The sequence below is a fragment of the Ambystoma mexicanum genome, chromosome 14, assembly GCF_040938575.1.
Source record: "Ambystoma mexicanum isolate Mex_15411 chromosome 14, UKY_AmexF1_1, whole genome shotgun sequence".
In the NCBI taxonomy this organism is placed as follows: Eukaryota; Metazoa; Chordata; class Amphibia; order Caudata; family Ambystomatidae; genus Ambystoma; species Ambystoma mexicanum.
Window position 1 is genome coordinate 627,504,794 of NC_090940.1, and position 18,501 is coordinate 627,523,294.

Sequence of the window (18,501 nt, forward strand, 5' to 3'; positions counted from 1 at the left end):
CGCAAGGCCTTCGACGTGAGCAACTGGCATTCGTCACAATCGTCCGCAGCGTGGTCCTCCCCGAGGCACCAGAGGCAGGCGTCGTGCGGGTCCGTCAGCGACATCTTGGAACCGCAGTCCCAACACTTCTTGAAACCCGACCACAGGACGGAAGAAGAGGAAGACATGATACAATCTTCACAAAACAAGTTCGAAGAACCGATAGAAACTCAGAAGATCCAAGGTGCGCCGAGATCTCCAAAGCGAACACATTCACAGAAGAAATAGAACTGAGGCTACGGGCATCGTGTGTCCTACTTATAACATCCGCTGACGTCGGCTCGACGGAGGCCCTCGAGGACAGCGTATCGACGTCATTGACGCAGGACGCAGATGCCAAAAACGTTCCGAAGCAGCACAGCTGTGGTGATTACCTGTCATAGATATGGAATACGTCGGAGGACCCAATCCCCTCGAATCATTGGATGAAAATGTATCCCATGAATATTAATAAGGGGTATCCTGAAAACCTAACAAGAATCCGGCCCTCAAGGATTGGAGTAGACAACCCTGTGCTAGATAGTTTACATTTGCCTTAAATACTACAAGCTATTGGAGGGAGCGTGGTAAGTCTTGCAAGCTTTACCAAATTCCTACCCTTTACATTAAATTACAGTCAGGAATAAAGCCAAGGTGATTATACCCGAGCAATTCTCTGAGTGAGGACTCACTTCACTCAGTGGGTCTTTTCCCAGGAGCACTGCCATTACCCTCACGTTGCTAAGGCCGAATGAAGTGTCTCTGGCACCTGACCTTTAAGGATTTCAAACAAGTCGGTATTTAAGACATCCCTCATTAATATTCATAAGCTCCATTTGCATGCATTTAGAACCATGATATGCAAATGGGGCTCATGAATATTAATGAATGATAGCCTGAAAACCCAACATGTTTGAGGCCCACAAGACCAGACGGTCAACACCCACTTACCTGTGTCAGAAACCCAGGCCAGCCCACTCCTATTCCAAGTATGCCAAATGAAGCACCAGCCCACTCCTATTCCAAGTACTCCAAATGAAGGACCAGCCCACTCCTATTCCAAGTACCCCAAAATGAAGGACCAGCCCACTCCTCTTCCAAGTAACCCAAATAAAGGACCGGCCCACTCCTCTTCCACTCCTATTCCAAGTACACCAAATGAAGAGGACCCAGCCACTGCACTTCAAAGTACCCTAAATATAGGACCCGGCCACTCCACTTCCAAGTACCCTAAATGAAGGACCAGCCCACTCCTCTTCCAAGTACCCCAAATGAAGGACCAGCCCACTCCTATTCCAAGTACCCCAAATGAAGGACCAGCCCACTCCCATTCCAAGTACCCCAAATGAAGAACCAGCCCACTCCCATTCCAAGTACCCCAAATGAAGGACCAGCCCACTCCTCTTCCACTCCTATTCCAAGTACACCAAATGAAGGACCAAGCCACTACACTCCCAAGTACCCTAAATATAGGGCCCGGCCACTCCCCTTCCAAGTACCCCAAATGAAAGACCCGGCCGCTCCACTTCCAAGTACCCCAGATGAAGGACCAGCCCACTCCTATTCCAAGTACCCCAAATGAAGGACCAGCCCACTCCTCTTCCACTCCTATTCCAAGTACACCAAATGAAGGACCAAGCCACTACACTCCCAAGTACCCTAAATATAGGGCCCGGCCACTCCCCTTCCAAGTACCCCAAATGAAAGACCCGGCCGCTCCACTTCCAAGTACCCCAGATGAAGGACCAGCCCACTCCTATTCCAAGTACCCCAAATGAAGGACCAGCCCACTCCTCTTCCACTCCTATTCCAAGTACACTAAATGAAAGACCCAGCCACTACGCTCCCAAGTACCCTAAATGTAGGGCCCGTCCACTCCCCTTCCAAGTACCCCAAATGAAAGACCCGGCGTTTCCAGAAGTAATGCCTGAAAATTGATAATCAATATAACTTCAGGAAATTGTAATGGTTTGTGTCTGTTGAGTAACCGGAAGAGCAGCTAAAAGGGTGTTGCCGTGGCAGCAGGATGGCTGACTACCTTGGCAGCAGGATGGGCACAGGCGAGATAACTACCCTGGCAGCAGGGTGGGCGCGGGCGGCCTCAACCGGTTTTACTATAGAAAGTCCAGCTGACTACCCTGGCAGCAGGGTGGGCGCGGGCGAGATGACTACCCTGGCAGCAGGATGGGCGCGGGCAGCCTCGCCCGGTTTTACTTTAGAAAAGCCAGCTGCCTACCCTGGCAGCAGGGTGGGCGCGGGCGAGATAACTACCCTGGCAGCAGGGTGGGCGCGGGCGGCCTCAACCGGTTTTACTATAGAAAGTCCAGCTGACTACCCTGGCAGCAGGGTGGGCGCGGGCGAGATGACTACCCTGGCAGCAGGGTGGGCGCGGGCAGCCTCACCCGGTTTTACTTTAGAAAAGCCAGCTGACTACCGTGGCAGCAGGGTGGGTGCGGGCGAGATGACTACCCTGGCAGCAGGGTTGGCGCGGGCAGCCTCACCCGGTTTTACTATAGAAAGTCCAGCTGACTACCCTGGCAGCAGGGTGGGGGCGGGCGAGATGACTACCCTGGCAGCAGGGTGGGCGCGGGCGGCCTCACCCGGTTTTACTATAGAAGGTCCAGCTGACTACCCTGGCAGCAGGGTGGGCGCGGGCGAGATGACTACCCTGGCAGCAGGGTGGGCGCGGGCAGCCTCGCCCGGTTTTACTTTAGAAAAGCCAGCTGCCTACCCTGGCAGCAGGGTGGGCGTGGGCGAGATGACTACCCTGGCAGCAGGGTGGGCGCGGGCGGCCTCACCCGGTTTTACTTTAGAAAAGCCAGCTGCCTACCCTGGCAGCAGGGTGGGCGCGGGCGAGATGACTACCCTGGCAGCAGGGTGGGCACGGGCAGCCTCGCCCGGTTTTACTTTAGAAAAGCCAGCTGCCTACCCTGGCAGCAGGGTGGGCGCGGGCGAGATGACTACCCTGGCAGCAGGGTGGGCGCGCGCAGCCTCACCCGGTTTTACTTTAGAAAAGCCAGCTGACTACCGTGGCAGCAGGGTGGGCGCGGGCGAGATGACTACCCTGGCAGCAGGGTGGGCGCGGGCAGCCTCGCCCGGTTTTACTTTAGAAAAGCCAGCTGCCTACCCTGGCAGCAGGGTGGGCGCGGGAGAGATGACTACCCTGGCAGCAGGGTGGGCGCGGGCGGCCTCGCGCGGTTTTACTTTAGAAAAGCCAGCTGTCTACCCCGCGGGCGAGATGACTACCCTGGCAGCAGGGTGGGCGCGGGCAGCCTCACCCGGTTTTACTTTAGAAAAGCCAGCTGACTACCGTGGCAGCAGGGTGGGTGCGGGCGAGATGACTACCCTGGCAGCAGGATTGGCGCCGGCGGCCTCACCTGGTGTTACTATAGCAAAAGTCAGCTGACTACCCTGGCAGCAGGGTGGGCGCGGGCGAGATGACTACCCTGGCAGCAGGGTGGGCGCGGGCGGCCTCACCCGGTTTTACTATAGAAAGTCCAGCTGACTACCCTGGCAGCAGGGTGGGCGCGGGCGAGATGACTACCCTGGCAGCAGGGTGGGCGCGGGCGGCCTCGCCCGGTTTTACTTTAGAAAAGCCCGCTGCCTACCCTGGCAGCAGGTTGGGCGCGGGCGAGATATCTACCCTGGCAGCAGGGTTGGCGCGGGCGGCCTCACCCGGTTTTACTTTAGAAAAGCCAGCTGCCTACCCTGGCAGCAGGGTGGGCGCGGGAGAGATGACTACCCTGGCAGCAGGGTGGGCGCGGGCGGCCTCGCGCGGTTTTACTTTAGAAAAGCCAGCTGCCTACCCCGCGGGCGAGATGACTACCCTGGCAGCAGGGTGGGCGCGGGCAGCCTCACCCGGTTTTACTTTAGAAAAGCCAGCTGACTACCGTGGCAGCAGGGTGGGTGCGGGCGAGATGACTACCCTGGCAGCAGGATTGGCGCCGGCGGCCTCACCTGGTGTTACTATAGCAAAAGTCAGCTGACTACCCTGGCAGCAGGGTGGGCGCGGGCGAGATGACTACCCTGGCAGCAGGGTGGGCGCGGGCGGCCTCACCCGGTTTTACTATAGAAAGTCCAGCTGACTACCCTGGCAGCAGGGTGGGCGCGGGCGAGATGACTACCCTGGCAGCAGGGTGGGCGCGGGCGGCCTCGCCCGGTTTTACTTTAGAAAAGCCCGCTGCCTACCCTGGCAGCAGGTTGGGCGCGGGCGAGATATCTACCCTGGCAGCAGGGTTGGCGCGGGCGGCCTCACCCGGTTTTACTTTAGAAAAGCCAGCTGACTTCCCTGGCAGCAGGGTGGGCGCGGGCGAGATGACTACCCTGGCAGCAGGGTGGGCGCGGGCGGCCTCACCCGGTTTTACTTTAGAAAAGCCTGCTGACTACCCTGGCAGCAGGGTGGGCGCGGGCGAGATGACTACCCTGGCAGCAGGGTGGGCGCGGGCGGCCTCACCCGGTTTTACTTTAGAAAAGCCAGCTGACTACCCTGGCAGCAGGGTGGGCGCGGGCGAGATGACTACCCTGGCAGCAGGGTGGGCAGATGACGGACATGGAAAGATATATGTTGAGAAAAAAAATGGGCAGAAAATTCATGCGCCAAGAATTCGAGGTAGCCAACGTGGCTTGAGAACTGGCACTGAATTCACGAGGCTGGAGTGGGTCTCCTTGTTTACATTGCAAAAAGCGGCGGCAAGACTGCGGTGGGGGGCGGGGAGGGGGCTCCTTAGAAACGGGGGCGAATAGCATTGCGGCCCCGCAAAGTGCTGCGCAGGGCTGGAAGGCAACGGCCCTTAATCACGCAGCGAGCTACAGGGAGCAAATATCCCCCAAGAGACACCTCTCACCTCTGCCCCCCACCCTCCTCTACACGCCGAATTACCGGAAGCATCCATCGTGCGTCCATTAAAAGGAGGCGGGATGGAGGAGGGGCGAGGGCCTCCAGCAGAAACAGAATACCTCTGCGCGCGAAACCATCAGGGGGTTAGAGCTATGTTCGGGTTCAGGATAGAACGCAACGGAGGTAATTAAGACTCGCCATTTACAGCTGCAGATGAATTATAGATTCATGTCTTTATTAGTCAGTACTTAAGTGCTAGATGTTTAATCTTTCCCTATGGAACTGACGTCGTAAATATAGATCCTAGGGGTGCTCGAAAGGGTTAACTCTGCCACCAGCGCCTAGCACGTGTCTTAAGCAAACACCGGCCCGCCCAGCCAATTTAATACTGTAGCGCTATTATTAGAACACATACCCCAGATAACGGTACTCTGCTACTCTACAACACAAACAATTATTGGCCTGTCCGCCAAAACAAATGGCTGCTTCCTCCAAGAAATGCTGTTCTGCAGCGCACAGCGGCATCCTTCATCGCGCGGCGCGTGTACGTGGCGCAGCATCGGTTTCCCGGATGCGCGCATGACGCCAAGGCCATCAATATCCCCATGTACACACTGGTGTATGAGCCGGGATGTTGGAATGGGACACTGTAGCTGTGGGCCTTTGGCAAGGCTGACGCGCGCCCTATTGCTCCACGCGCCTCCCCTTATCCGTCCTGGAGGCCGCCATCTTTGCTCAGTACCGCCTTTCCACATCATTTGGCACCGTCCTCTCCTTAAACTGCTGGACGCACCATTGTGGAGTTTATTGTGAGGCCCTCGGGCACACGGTAGCGCTTTGCACCCCTGAATGTTAAGCTATCCTTCTGGTTCCTGAAGTCCTAAAACAAAAACTCTAATTGAAAGAGGAGAAGCAATGGGTTCTAAACTTAACGCAAATCAGGAGGAGGTCCGCAGCTGCATATGGTAAGGTCTGAAGTAAGGGCATAAACAGAACCAGCTGTGCATAGATGGTTAGTGCAAGGGCACGTAGGGTCCACTGACCGCAACCAATATTGATGGCGGTCAGTGGCCGGAAGTGTCTTGGTGGCGGTCAGGAGAGCGGACAAATGGATGGTCCACAGCCTAATGGTTTTTAGCAGGACTTGAAGGAACGAGGCACCGTTTAATGGACCTAGGAAATGGCTCTTGCCAGTGAGGGGCGGGGGGGTGGAGACAGTCTGCGGCATGGCCAGACTTCCTGTGTTACGGTCAAGAGCAGCCGCAGAGTATGAAAGTCTGCTGCAGTGCTTTGTGGCATGCGCTGGAGTCTTGGAGTAGGCACAACTAGGTACTGGACACTGTCAGGTGATCGCGCAGCTTCCCAACTTATAAAGCGGCAAGCCCCAACGATGACTAACAAAAAAAAACATTGGTCCTCATTACGAGTGTGGCGGTGCGGAAATAATGTGCCGATCATTTCCGGTTACCGGCACTCATTCCGGACGGCAATGCTACGAGAGGGGATGCCGGTAACAACAGCACCTGTAACAGCGTCTACTGTGCTACCCCGTTGCCGGTAGCACCGTGAAATGAAGATACGAGTCCCTCCGGAAGCCGCGCCGGAAACACCAGCACAGGCACAAAAATGACGGTGCCACCGGGAAAACCATGCCGGGAACACTGGCACCGTTAAGCAGAAGGTAACCAGGCCCAGGTGTGGAGGAACAGGTCACAGATTTGATTTGATTTGAATATTTCTATTGCGTACCAAACAAAATAAACTACATACGGGTGCAGGTGTTAACTATAAGATAGGATTTCAGAGTATAGATTCATTTTGTTTGTTTATTTATAGGGCGCCATAAAACCCTTGGGTAGCTGGGCGCACAGAGCAACAAGAATACTTAGAACTTGGTTACAGGTTACAGTGTTATCACATGTTGGTATTATATGTTATATACAGTAATTACATTATATACAATCTTTACTTTACATATAGGTACATATTATAAACAGGAGATGCATTATGTACGTTTTACATGATAGAGTGGAGAGGTGCGTATGGTATCAGTACACAATACACAAGGTCTCAAGTTACAAATTATGTATTCTGTAAAGGAGGCAACTATTGAAATAAAAAAGTTTTCAAACTCTTTCTAAACAATGTTAGAGATTTGCAGGATCTGGTCTCGAACGGCAGTTGGCTCTATAATTTCAGGCCAAACACCCCAAATCTTCTGTCTCCCTTAGAGACCAGATTGGACCTTGGCACACAGATCAAGAGTTGGTCTCCTGAGCAGAGATCTCTGCGTGGACAGTATCAGGGTGATCTTGTCCACCAGATATTCAGGGGCGAGTCCATTCAAACCCTTCTAGATCAGACACGCCACTTTGAATTTTATTCTGTCCTCTACCTTCAGCCAATGTAGGGATCTGCGTAAGGCAGATACGTGGTCCTTTTTCTCAAGGTGTCCAATTAGCTAGATTGCAGCGTTTTGAGCTCTCTGCAATCTGGCAATCTGTTTGGCTGGGACTCCTGCCAGCAGACGGTTCCTGTAGTCCAGGTGGGGGTTGGTCACAGGTGCACACAATGCACCCAGCTGCACACAATGAGCAGTAGGACTGCTGAAAAGGACCACACCCACACCACACGCACTGGCCAACTCAACCATGCTGCCTATCTTAGCAGTAGCTATGGACCTGGCAGTGCTGCATGCAGGAGTGCAGCTTTAGGAGCGGGAGCTGCGTGAGAGTTAACAGGATGGCAGGCAGTGGAGGAGGAGGAGAATGCTGATGAACAATGGCATGCAAGTGGCGATACAGAGACGTGCAACAATACCCCGTTTTAGGGCCACACCCTGGGCCCTGACTGACAGGCAGATCCACACCCTAAACCGCCTGAACAGGGGCCGCATCCTGGAACTTGTGGAGCTCATTTTAGGATGACATCCAGAGCATCATAGGCACCCGGACTGCCATACCACCCCTGTCGAAAGTGGTGTCAGTGCTGCACTTTCTTGCCACAGGCACATTCCAGCACTCAGTCGGTGAGCTGCATGGCATCTCGCTGTCTGCATTTTCAATTGTGCTGGTGCAGGTCCTGGATGCCCTCCTGCGCCATGTGTCCCAGCACATCGCCCTAGCTACCACCCAGGTACAGGTCAACGCCACCAAGGTCTGCTTCCATGCACTTGCAGGCGTGCCTAATGTATTGGGAGCAGTGAACTGCACACACATAGAGCTTGTGGCTGCCCACGCCACAGAGGAGGTGCATAGAAACGGTAAGTAGTACCACTCATTAAATGTGCAGGTCGTCTGTGATGCAGACCTAACAATCACCCACTGCTGTGCCCGCTTCCCGGGATCAACCCATGACTCCATGGGTCCTGCGGTACAGCACCCTGCCTGGGTACATGGTGCATTATGGGGGACAGAAGACCTGGCTATTGGGTGAGTGAAAGCATCAACACACACACACCTAGTCGAATGGGAACTACGGCACACGGGGGAGGGGTTTGTTGTCTGGAACAAGTGCCTATCCCACAGCCACCATGCCAATGCAGGACACAATCGGCCTGCAAAAGTAGGTGGTCAAAGATAGCATCAATCACGTGTGACAACGGATGGACACACCCTTACAATCTGAGCACGGATCTACAGGCACAGATCTACAGGCACATTCAATGCACTACATGTACCAGAATGCATCACTGCCTTGTCACAATACCCATCCCATCCAGACTCAGCCTGACCCACCACCACCAACCCATCCTTGCGAGACAGACCCTACACATGGCCTGAGCAGCACTGCCCGTCATGGGGTGCATGAAGGTGAATGAGGGCCCGCAAGTGCACAGACCCAGATGCATGTGTCACACACTCACATCCCCAGATGTATGCACTGCCCAGCCACTTGCACGTAATGGCCTTCGCTGTGTCCCATTCCTTGCAGGGGTCTCTGGTTATCCATTACTGCCATGGCTGATGACCCCTGTCAGAGATCCCCAGACTCAGCAGGGGATAGCCTACAATCACGCTCACATCCGAACATGGACAACAATCGAGCAGACCATTGGACTGTTGAAGTCACCGCTCAGGTGGGGCAATAATGTACAGGCCACTGAAGGTGGGGAGGATAGACCTGGCCTGTACAATGTTGCACAATATGTGCATTAGGCGGAACCTACCACGTCCCACGGACATGAACATGCCTCCGGCGGACGCTGATGACTATGGCGACGGGAATGCAGCTGTAGAAATGCAACAGCACCAACACAGGGATGTCAGGAATGGGCGTGCAGCCTGGCAGGATCTCATTGAGAACTCCTTTTGAGCACCCATCCACCGCACACAACCCCTGGCCCACACTGCCTGTGATCCAGCGAAACAATAAAGCAGATAACTTCACAAAATGTATGTCCAGACGTAAATGCCTTTGCACAACTATGTGTATTCTGAAGGAAACAACATCACAAAATCTGTAACCCACCACACCCTCCCCAACTAATCCCCACCATCGCCCCCCTCCCAAACTAACACTCCCTACCCCCCTGTAGGATGCAGTTGTGTCACATGTTGTTTAGCGTCACTTCCATGGCCTCTTGTCACAAGACCTGCCCTTCCTTGGTAACCCCGACAGGTGCAGGGCACGACGTCTTGGGCTGCTCTGTTGGGAGATGGCAGACGTGGTGATGGTACGAGGGTGGGGGGTCAGAACCAGCTGCATCCCTGCGCTCTAGGGCCACCTGCAGAGAAATGGTGAGGAGATGGGCCTGTTCCCCGAGGACCCTCTGTGCCAGCAGGACCGTTGCACAGGTAGAGGAGCCCAGGGCACGGGCACAGCCGGCTGGTGGCTTTCACACTTTCATGCATAAGGCATCTCCTCAAGCTGCTGCCTCACAAGTCCAGCCATCTCCTCGTGCCTTGATTCAATCCTCCGGATGCAAGCATTAATTTCCCGGATACTGGGTATCGGTGGTGGTGTGCTGTGCAGGTCCGATGGGCTGAAGGCAGGGCGATGGTAGGGGGTGTGCTCCGGAAACTCCTTGGTGCTGTTCCTGCCCTCCTGCATGGCATCGTCGTCTGTGGATGTGGCAATATATCTAGGAGGCTGGTGGCGTGGGGGGGCAGTGGCTGTCTTGGCAGGCTAGTCAGCAGTGTGTCAGGGCCAGCCGGCTGTGCCTCCGTGGGTGAAGGTGCGGCTGCAGGGTCAGCTGGCTTGGTCACAGGGCCCGCAGTTTGTATTTGCGGGGCTGTTGTGGCCTCAGCAGTGGTGGCGGGAGGTGTGGACCTCCTCCTCGGTGGCTTTGATGTACTCGGCCCACCATGCTCGCTGTCAGACAAGGGGCCTTTGGGGGTGAGATGGGCATGCCATTATACACCTCTGTGACATCCTAAGACCTGCCAACATGCAGTTTCAACATTGTGTGGCATGATGCCTGTGCATGGAGTCATGACATCAGGACGGCTTTAATGCGTGCATGCATATGTGTGTATGTGTATGTGTGTGGTACGGAGGCACATTACTTGTGGTGCATGCACACCGCCTTGGTCAGGTGTGTGCCTCGACTATGTGTTGCTTCCCATGTCATCACTTGGTGCACATGACCATTACTCATGTGGTGATGTGTGTTTGGATGTTTTAGGGGGCAATGCCTGGCTACCCATGGGCAACGGCCATGGTATTCTGGCCACTTCATCCATTTCATGGGTTGGATGAGGTTTGGTGGCATGCTGTTGGACACGTCTCATTGTAGTGTGTGCTGCATTTTCCTGTCCACTGTGTATTGTTGTTTTGGTGTGGCAAGTTGCACTCACCGGCCTCTGCATGTATCCCTGCACCAGCCTCTGCCACGTCCACTCCCTTAATTCCTTCGAGGTGCAGCACATTGCTGCATTTCTCCTCCCAGGCCATCAGCTTGATTGGGAAGGCTGATGGACTCCTGTGGGCCGAGAGCAGGTTGTGGACACTCAGGTGGACGTCATCCCACCGCTTGTGGCAATCTTTTTGGGTGTGTGGGACGGGGCCTACGGCCGACGCCTTCTGTGCCACCACCTTTAATATGGCATTTTTCCAGATCTGGCTACTCCGCCTGCGGTCAGTGGCGAAGAGTTCCCCACATTTTCAACTATGGCCTCCGTCAGTACGGTGAATTCCTGCTCTGAGCAGAGAGTGGGGGGTAGATCTCTTTCCTCTACTGGAGCCTCCCTCTGGAACAGCCTCCCTGCCTCTCTCAAACTTGAGCAGAACCACCTCCGGTTCCGGAAGCAACTCAAGACTTTCCTTTTCGCTTCTGCTTTCTCTCTCTCTCCCCTGCTGATGTCCCTTCCTGCTCTGCACAGTGGTCCCCTGGCCACCCCCTGAACTTCGGGCCCAGGCTCCTGCATGTCCAGTTGCCGTTGCACTGCCTCCGGGCCTCCCAAGCACTTAAGGGTCTGGAACCCTACAGTCCCTTCTGCCTGCACTTAAGTGCCACCTCCGGCAGCAGTTATGAGTTACCTGCACTTTTCTCTCCACCCCCCCCTCCCCGGCACTTCTCCCCCCTCCGTCCCCCCACACTTGCGTGATCTGAATGACGCAAGGCCTAGTAAGATCGTTTTGTCCTCCCTCTGTCCTCCCCTCGTCTTGTCACGTCTAGAAACACTTGTGTACAGGCGCGTTATAAGTGACTTATCATATCATTATCCAGGCATAGGTCTTTGCAAAAGTCTTTCATCGGATGCGAGTCTTCTAAGTTGTTCATGGCAACCGCAGGTAATCTTCTCAATGATAATGAGTATTCTTGCTCGTCAAGCAATTGATTATAACACATAAATAATGCAAATCTAGCAGATTCAATAGTCCTGTTTCCCCTTCTTGTACCTTTATAATTACACCGGTGTTCTGGGAGACTACAGTATAAATTGTGGACTTCTGCCCGGAACCAAGGCCCAAATGACATCCTGAGCGTCCGCTGATGTTTCATCCGGGGAAAATGAACAGCAATTGGTGGGGACTGCAATGTCTTGTCCTTTTGTGGGCAGACATAAATATTTGTAATAAAAATATCAATGATAATGTGATCAGCCTGTCTGTGATAAGTTTGCGGGTTGTTAATTCGGTGCAAGTGGCCACTGCGTAGGACCCGCTGGGCACCATCTTATTATGAATCGATGGCCGGCTTTATCAAGCTTTACGGTTCCTTTGATGGAAGTAGTGCTGGGAAGGGCTGCGAGTTGGGGGAACAGGGTATTTCAGAGGGGTCCACAAATAACTGATTGCTCCACCTCTAAATGCTTCAGTGCGACTGGCGGGTCACCTATCGGGGCAGCAATCGTTGATCTGCGGCTTCACCACTGGAGGGAACGTGGTGGGGGGAGTCTTCACCGCCAGTCCAGGGCATTCGAGAAAGGCTCGAAAGACTTTGCCCAAAGTCTTGCACGGGATCATACAGCCTATTGGGAGCCAATCAGTGGGACTCCATTGCAGCTCAAGTGAGGCAAAGATTATGCAGAGTCGTGGAGATATGGGCGACCCTTCCGATATTCTACTGTACTGCCGCTGCATTGAACTCAGAAATGTGTGGAGCGGCCCATGGCAGAGTCCCCCCTCTATAGAAGTCTCCAGGCACAAAAGCCAACTGGTTTGCAGTTTTAGGGTCTGGCTTTGTTGACAGATGTGTGAAAATCCAGTGAACAATAGTGTAGTGACGCTCTTGGGAGAAAGCAAGACCAGGCTTTATAGGCTGGCAAAACTCTACTTCTCTTCAATCAACTTGCAAACCTCACCAACTGACCAAACACCTTACCAAGTCAAACACCGGAGGCCTCCCAGCTGGAGACGCAACGTCTCCGGTGTACAAATCAATACTCAGCTGGGGAACACGCGTGCACGTACGCCACTCGCTCGTGGTTCTACAAGCATCAACAGATAAGCACACCGCCTGGTCTTTGCCCTCCCCACTTTCTCTTTCAGACCCACGTGAGCACCTGGAGACCATGCAAATGGCAGCGGCGCGCAGCATAACTCCCAGTAAGATAACATGCCATGGATTCACCACGAGCACACAAGTCAAGACTGTCTGATCGGTGAGATTCCGAGCGGGCTGCCCCCATGCACACAGTGAACCTGCGGGCATGGGGAGACACCATTGGCAGACTACCACATCCGTCAAACGCCTTTTCCCCTGCATCAACCTTCATGAGAATTAGGGCTGTTTTTTCTTTCATAAAACAATGTATTTAAAAAATATATATGGTATTGTGGATGAATTGTGGCTTTTTTCATTTTCGAAATGGTTAAAAATGTTTGAGAATATTAAGCAATACCAATAGGGTTCTTGGAGAAACTGGGTCTTCACAGCAGACAGGTTGCAAGGTTTAAGACAAAATAAAGACGAGTGTACCCAAAAACGCCAACGCAGAACAACAAATATAGTGGCTTTGCAGCCAGCAGTGTCATGCCCGCGCCGCTGGCGCACGCATTGGCAACCATCATGGACTACTTGGTACTCATTTATCCTTCTAAAACTCTTTGAACAACTCCTATTCATGCCTTGGTCTTTTATTTCCATTTGCTCAACTTTGGTTATACTGTCATGCCCGCGCCGCTGGCGCACGCATTGGCAACCATCATGGACTACTTGGTACTCATTTATGCTTCTAATACTCCTATTCACGCCTTGGTCTTTTATTTCCATTTGCTCAACTTTGGTTATACTGTCATGCCCGCGCCGCTGGCGCACGCATTGGCAACCATCATGGACTACTTGGTACTCATTTATGCTTCTAATACTCTTTGAACAACTCCTATTCACGCCTTGGTCTTTTATTTCCATTTGCTCAACTTTGGTTCTTTCTTATTTTATTCAATTAACTACATTTACCATAATGCACCTGGCTACAGTCCTCTATTCCTGGCTATTCTCATTCATCGTTATTGGGACCACAATCCCCAGAAGCCCTAGCGGCCAGTGCTGCTTCCACCTGCTCAGGACCAGAGAGCGAGGAGGCAGATTGTCTTCAGGTGTGCTGCTCCAGGTGCTGTCAATTAGCCTGCCTCAGAACAGGGCAGGGCTGTATATAGGCAGCTGCCTGCAGGAGCACAGTGTCTTGCATCTTGAGATCTCCCCGCTCTTGTTTGCCTTGACCCTCTACTTTGTATGCTGTTCCTGTATTATCCTGTTTTGATCCAGTGCCCTTTCCGGGCTCCTTGCCTTACAGCCTGCCTCACTCCGGGCTGCCTACAGGCCTTGTCCTCTGGGCTCCCTACCTTGCAGCCTGCTCCCTCCGCTGCCTACAGCCCATGTCCTCTGGGCTCCTTCTTTGCAGCCTGTCGCCCTCCGCTGCCTACAGCCCTTGTCCTCTGGGCTCCCTGCCTTGCGGCTTGCTACACTCCTCTGCCTTACAGCCTGTTTTACACTTAGCTGCCGACGGCCCTGCTCCTCTTGGCTCCCTACCTCGCGGCCCTATTATTTTCTGCTCTCTGTCTGTCGCCTACTACTAATCTCTCTCTGTCCTGTTCTTCTGGACTCCCTGCCTTTCAGCCTACTACGGTCCTCCGCAGTCCAATACAGTTTGCCTGCACCTAGTGCCACTCTTGACTGCAGACCTGCTTCCTACTTTGCAGCCTTCTGTTTTCCTGACGGCTGCTCCTTGTTCTCTTCCTTGAGTCCTCTGTACTCCACCTTAGGTTATCTATTTCAGTCTAACTGCCTTTCCTTCATTTCCTTCTGCTAGATGGCTCATGGACTTCCTTTTCGCTGGATATTTCTGTTCTTGTCTTTCCATGTGTCTTATGTAATCCCTTTGTACAGAGCTTGCCCGTTGGTTTCCGGCAGGCAACCTCTGCCCCTTCCCTTGTCGCGTTTTCAGTGTTACAGACACCCACTGCTGTTGTTCCCAGCCATGAGCATACAGCGTGGGCTTCTGTTATAGCAATCTGTGCAGAAGGCTTGAGTTTCCTAAGGTTCGTGGAACACTCTTTCCCATTTCAGCATACACCCCAAGAGGGAATCCAGTTTGTTTGTATCTTTTGCCCCTTTTGGCTCACAGCTACAGTTTCCTACTCTTCTTTCTTGTTGAACTTCCTGCCGTGTGTGCTTATCTGCTGCCTTACTTCAGCACAGCCACCCAAAACCTACCTGGGTACCCTGTGCCACTCTTGACAGAGTGCCATTCTTGACAAGCAAAGTCACTTCCATCTTTCCCATTGGCGCAATGCGTCTCCCGGAAGTACGCATCTCCCGGGGGCAAGGGTGTCCCTTGGAGCGCTCTCCGCCAATAGGAGCATCGTTGCCTGCTCTAGTCCCGCCCACGCGTTGCAGACAGAGCAGATGCTCTCACCCCATGCTCATTGAGAGCATTTTAGAATCAATCTTAACCGACAGTACAGGGAGATCTGTTTCTCCATACGCTTCCAGATTCCCTGTGTCCTCACCAGGATTCCATAGCGCTACCTTTCATCCCTCTCTTCAAGTGCAAAGATGTTCTTCCAGTACAGTACCAAGCTTCTGTCCATGCAGCTAGAAAAAGAACATGTCCTCCTGTTACAACAAAAAACGAACATGTGTTCCAAACTGAAGTGTCTAGTGCCAATCACCAGTGATGAGAGGAAAGCATTCTCAAAACCATTGGCCAGATATGTGAACGAAACACTCTCTCTATGAGCGATGGAAGTATCCACATGGGTGCAATAGCACAGATGGGATCTGGAAGTATCCGCAGGGGCGCAATTGCACAGATGGGATCTGGAAGTATCCACAGGGGCGCAATAGCACAGATGGGATTCGCAAGTATCCACAGGGGCGCAATAGCACAGATGGGATTTGGAAGTATCCGCAGGGGTGCAATAGCACAGACGGGATTTGGAAGTATCCACAGGGGCGCAATAGCACAGATGGGATTTAGAAGTATCCGCAGGGGCGCAATAGCACAGATGGGATTTGGAAGGGATTCAGAAGTATCCACAGGGGCGCAATAGCACTGATTGGATTCAGAAGTATCCACAGGGGCGCAATAGCACTGATTGGATTCAGAAGTATCTACAGGGGCGCAATAGCACAGATGGGATTCGGAAGTATCCACAGGGGCAAAATAGCACAGATGGGATTTGGAAGGAATTCAGAAGTATCCACAGGGGCACAATAGCACTGATTGGATTCAGAAGTATCTACAGGGGCGCAATAGCACAGATGGGATTCGGAAGTATCCACAGGGGCGCAATAGCACAAATGGGATTCGGAAGTATCCACAGGGGCGCAATAGCACAGATGGGATTCGGAAGTATCCACAGGGGCGCAATAGCACAGATGGGATTCGGAAGTATCCACAGGGGCGCAATAGCACAGATGGGATTCGGAAGTATCCACAGGGGCGCAATAGCACAGATGGGATTCAGAAGTATCCACAGGGGCACAATAGCACAGATGGGATTTGGAAGGGATTCAGAAGTATCCACAGGGGCGCAATAGCACGGATTGGATTCGGAAGTATCCACAGGGGCGCAATAGCACAGATCGGATTCGGAAGTATGCACAGGGGCGCAATAGATTTGGAAGTATCCACAAGGGAACAATAGCACAGATCGACGCTGGAAGTTTGGACAGGTGCATAGTAGCGCTGGTAAGTGCTGAAAGTATCAAAGAGCAGAGTAGTACGGATCAGTGTTAGAAGTGTCGACAAGGGTCTACTAGCACAGGTCTGTGTTTGAAGTATCAAAGAGTGGAGCAATACAGATCAGTGTTTGAAGTAACAACAAGAGCGTAGTAGCAAAGCTTGGTGTTGGAAGTATCGACAAGGGTGTAGTAGAACAGATTAGTATTGGAATTTCTGTAGTGCAGATCAGTGTTGGGACTATCGGTATGGGTGTAATAGCACAGGTCGGTGTTGGAAGTATCAACAGGAGCATAGTAGCAAAGATCAATGTTGGAAGTATCAACAGAAGCGTAGCAGCACAGAATAGTGTTGGTATTGTCATCAGCGGTGCTGTAGCGCAGATCCATGTTGGAAGTAGTAATACAGATCCGTGTTGGAAGTATTGACAGAGGTGTTGTACCACATGTCAGTGTTGGAAGTATCAACAGGGGTGTAGTAGCAAAGATTGGTGTTGGAAGTATGGACAGGGGCATAGTAGCACAGATCAGTGTTGGAATTATCAGCAGCGAAGCTGTAGTACAGATCAGTGTTGAAACTATCAGCATGGGTGTAATAGCACAGATCAGTTTTGAAAGTATCAACAGGAGAGTAATAGCACAGACCAGTGTTGGAACTGTCAGCATCGGTGCTGTAGCGTACATCCATGTTGGAAGTAGTAATACAGATCAGTGTTGGAAGTATTGACAAAGGTGTTGTCGCACAGATCGCGGTTATAATTAGCAGCGGTGCTGTAGTGCAGATCTGTATTCGAAGCATCAGCAGATGCCTAATAGCAAAGATGAGTGTTGGAGAAGTACCGATAGGGACATGATAGCACAGATTGGTGTTGGAAGTATCAACAGTGGCGTAGTAGCAAAGATTGTGTAGGAAGTATCGGCAGGGGTGTAGTAGCAAAGATCGGTGTAGGAAGTATCGGCAGGGGTGTAATAGCACAGATCAGTGTTGGAACTATCGGTAGGAACATGATAGCACAGATCAGTGTTAGAAGTAGCGGTTGGGACGTGATAGCACAGATCGGTGTTGAAAGTATAGGGAGCGGCGTAGTAGCAAAGATAGGTCTAGAAAGTATCGGCTGGGGCGTAGCAGCAAACATCGGTGTAGGAAGTATCGTCAGGGGTGTAGCAGCAAAGATAGGTGTAGGAAGTATAGTAGCAAACATTGGTGTAATTAGTATTGGCAGCGGCGTAGTAGCAAAGATCGGTGTAGGAAGTATCACAGGGGCGTAGTAGCAAAGATAGGTCTAGGAAGTATCGGCAGGGGCATAGCAGCAAACATCAGTGTAAGAAGTATCGGCAGGGGCGTAGTAGCAAAGATCAGTGTTGGAACTATCGGCAGGAACATATTAGCACAGATCAGTGTTGAAAGCACTAGTTGGGACGTAATAGCACAGATCAGTGTTGGAACTATCGGCAAGAACATGATAGCACAGATCAGTACAATTCACAGGGACTCAATATTATCTTCAAGTGTCCTTCAAAATAAACGAAGCAGAAGGAACCAGAGTTATTAATCCAATCTATTCATGGCCTTGGCTCTTCCGGCAGGAGTCGTGCCAAATGGCCAGGGTCTAGGACGCCTCTTCTCGCCGTGCTCCCGATGCACTCCAAAAGCTCTGATCTCCTGTCTTCCGTCAGCTGGCCCATGAATATTTCATGCCGTCCCTTTAAACTCCCTACACCATGCCTTTGTTCAGGGGCATGAAAAGAAAAACAGATGTCTGATCCCAGCAGATTTGGCACATGTCGGTTCCTTCCCTGAACTGCAGATCAGTATGTGTTGGGTTTTAGGGAAAAACACATCTAAATACGATTTTAGGCACCAGTATTTTAAATCAAAGAACAGGAACAAGGCACTTGTAAAATGCAATCCAGTAATTTGCACATATCCCCTTATGGGACCCAAGCAACAAGCAGAGCCAGCAGCACAGGAGCCCGTGGTGGCGAATGAGACAGGTCAGCACCGCAAGAAGCGCCCGCACCCACACTACCCGCGAGCATGTGTGTATTTCCCACCAATACATTTGCGCCCGCA

The 18,501-nt window shown here is 52.5% G+C and overlaps 1 protein-coding gene and 1 long non-coding RNA gene across 2 annotated transcripts in view; one reads left to right on the forward strand and one right to left on the reverse strand.

Moving 5' to 3' along the window:
• Positions 1 to 18,501, reverse strand: part of ARMH4 (armadillo like helical domain containing 4) — a 553,724-nt gene that overhangs the window by 355,965 nt on the left and 179,258 nt on the right. The gene's annotated exons all lie outside the window — the stretch shown is intronic.
• LOC138527379 (uncharacterized) overlaps positions 4,961 to 18,501 on the forward strand; it is a 55,544-nt gene continuing 42,003 nt past the window's right edge. Inside the window, exon 1 of the long non-coding RNA XR_011283913.1 lies at positions 4,961 to 5,038. This is a non-coding gene — a long non-coding RNA (uncharacterized lncRNA). The remainder of the gene's footprint in view (positions 5,039 to 18,501) is intronic.